General features: G+C 45.2%; 1 non-coding gene across 1 annotated transcript; it reads right to left on the bottom strand.

Moving 5' to 3' along the window:
• Positions 1 to 2,769: 2,769 nt before the first annotated feature.
• On the bottom strand, positions 2,770 to 2,843 carry trnan-guu (transfer RNA asparagine (anticodon GUU)). Its single transcript has one exon. It is a non-coding gene; the product is annotated as a tRNA-Asn (tRNA).
• Between the last annotated feature and the right edge of the window lie 262 nt (positions 2,844 to 3,105).

Raw genomic sequence — 3,105 nt, 5'->3', positions numbered from 1 at the left:
AAACATTTTTGGGTAGCTGATGGCACTGCAGTTCAATGTACAGGAACACTGGAAAGAGCGAGCTCAGCAGAACGTCCTTAATCAACAAATCACAGACAAGATGTCCCAGCAGAATACTGAACAAAGAAATTCCTGTGACTGTATAAGGATAAGGAGGTTAGGTGCAGACAGAACCCAAGGACAGTAGAGATAAGGGGATCTGGAGAATCTCACGAGGCCATGAATAAGCCCCAGCTAAATCATGAGGTGATCACACAGTCCCCTGGTGCCTGGGGGCCAATTCCATTGGCCCAGTGGAATCGATTTGTAATTTATTGTCCTTATGATTGGATTGTGTCCAGCTGACATGGGCTAAGTAATTATAATGAACTGTTGTAAAACATATAAATATCGATGAATTTCTTTGTTCGGTGGAGTGGAATGCCTGGAGTTGGACCAGAGGCTCTCTCCCCGCCTGTGTAATAAAGGCCATTTTGGGATTGGAACCGATCCCGAATGTCGAGTGATTCTTCCAGAAAAAGATTTGTGCTAACATAACTCGTGCTGTACCAGCCCTGGGAGAGATTGATGGGAAAGTGTAGAGGGAGCTTTACTCTGTATCTAACCCCGTGCCGTACCAGCCCTGGGAGAGATTGATGGGACAGTGTAGAGGGAGCTTTACTCTGTATTTAACCCGTGCTGTACCAGCTCTGGGAGAGATTGATGGGACAGAGTAGAGGGAGCTTTACTCTGTATATAACCCCATGCTGTAACTGCCCTGGGAGAGATTGATGGGACAGTCTAGAGGGAGTTTTACTCTGTATCTAATCCCGTGCTGTACCTGCCCTGGGAGAGATTGATGGGACAGTGTAGAGGGAGCTTTACTCTGTATCTAACCCCGTGCTGGATCTGTCCTGGGAGAGATTGATGGGACAGTGTAGAGGGAGCTTTACTCTGTATCTAACCCCATGCTGGATCTGTCCTGGGAGGATTTGATGGGACAGGTTAGAGGAAGCGTTACTGTATATCTTAGATGAGCTGTACCAGCTCTGTGAGTCTTTGATGAGACAATGTAGAGGGGGCTTTAATCTGTATCTGATCCGTACTGTACCTGCCCTGACGGGTTTGATGGGACAGGAGAGTGGGAGCATTGCTCTGTATCTATCCTGTGCTGTGCCTGCCCTGGGAGGGTTTGATGGGACAGTGTCGAGGGATATTTAAACACGTGCTGCACTGTAATGTAAATATGCCCGGGTTTACCTGCCACCAGGGGGACCGACCGTCGAAGGCCATTGGGCCACAGGCACACACATGCAACTATTGTATATAAAGGAAGCATCCATGTTTAATCCTTTGTTCGAGAGCTAGAAAAGTACGGTCAGGATGCACCTGATTGAGTTCACGGTAGTAAGCCAACTGAGTTATTGCATATGCAACATGCACCTGCCCTGGAAGAGTTTGATGGGACTGTGTCGTGGGAGATTTATGTTGTAACTAATTTGTGCTGTACATGCCCTGAGAGTTTGATGGGACAATGTAGAGGGAGCTTTTCTCTGCATCTAACCCCGTGGTGCATCTGCCCGAGGAGCGTTTGATGGGACAGTTTAGAAGAATCTTTACTCTGTATATAACGCATGCTGTACCTGCCCTTGGAGAGTTTCATGGGACAGTGTTGAGGGAGCTTTACTGTGTATCTAACCCGTTCTGTACCAGCCCTGGGAGTGTTGATGGGTCAGTGCAGAGGGAGCATTACTCTGTATCGATCGCGTACTGTACCTGCCCTGGGTGAGCTTGATGGGACAGTGGAGAGGGAGTTTTGCTCTGTATCTAACATGGGCTGTATCTGTCCTGAGAGGGTTTGATGGGATAGTGTAGAGGGAGCATTACTCCGTATCTAACACGTGCTGTACCTGTCCTGGGAGAGTTTGATGGGACAATGTAGAGGAAGCTTTACGCTGTGTCTAACGCATACTGTACCTGCCCTGGGAGGCTTTGATGTGACTGTGTAGTGGTAGCTTTACTCTTTATTTCACATTATTGTCCTTTTTAATCCACTTGTTTCACACCGAAACAAATCGTAACCATGATGTGAATTTAACGCACGTGATTCTTTGAAATCATCTTTAACTGATTGGGTAAAACCACTTCTTATGCCACCGAAAAACAGCTTTGATTCCAGGTCTCGGCGATAAATTTTGTAACACCATTTTTAAATTCAAAACCTAATAAAATTGACGACATGCAGCCAACATGCAAAGGTAAGAATTATTTAAATCACCGTTAATTAGCCGATAACCTTCTTCAGAATGAAATAAATAACAATATAATTACTGAGGAACAGTGGTATCTTCAATCATTCATTTTCTCTTTACATGTGATGAAGTTTTATCCCTATCTCATTTACACGCTGCATGAGAATGGTTTAAAATTGTAAGTGTTTATGACTCAGTTGCAAAACCATTGATTGTGTGTGTGCCGATTCTTGATAGGAGGAGCACTTGAGACCGAAGTTCCAGTTCTATATATGTATCAATAGAATCAATTTCCACCAGTTTCTTTAAACCCAATAACATAATTTATTTCAAGTGGGCTGGATGGAGGAACATGATCCATGTAAAAAATTGTTATCGTTTTACTTGAACTGAATGCTCATAAAATATTGGTGTGGGAACTAATTGGATAATAGCACAGCTGGCAACATTTGCGGAATAGATTCGTGCAGCCAAAACGCACAATGACAACCTTGGACTGTGCGGCACCGAATACTCGGGGAAAAACAGTTAAACACTTCGTCCCTGGGTGGGCTCGAACCACCAACTTTTCGGTTAACAGCCGAACGCGCTAACCCATTGCGCCACAGAGACTTATGGAAGTATAAGGTTCAAGGCATCCCAAACCAGGGTGTCAGACAGTTAAAGCTTCAGATTGCTCTGACCGGGATGGAACTTGTCCACTCTCAGTTGTACTTTTCACAAATAAATAGAGGGACATTCATTGTGGATGCGTGGAAACAGTCTGGTCAGGCACACTGCAGACACTTCCATGTCACCGCCAACCAGCACTCCCACAACCGGTGTGATCTACCTTCCAGCCTTCCAGTGCCTTGTCTGTGACAAAAAATTCTGA

This window comes from Pristiophorus japonicus, unplaced genomic scaffold, assembly GCF_044704955.1.
Source record: "Pristiophorus japonicus isolate sPriJap1 unplaced genomic scaffold, sPriJap1.hap1 HAP1_SCAFFOLD_219, whole genome shotgun sequence".
Lineage (NCBI taxonomy): Eukaryota > Metazoa > Chordata > Chondrichthyes > Pristiophoridae > Pristiophorus > Pristiophorus japonicus.
Note: the sequence above shows the minus strand (reverse complement) of the source record. Positions and strands in the feature narration are given on the sequence as shown.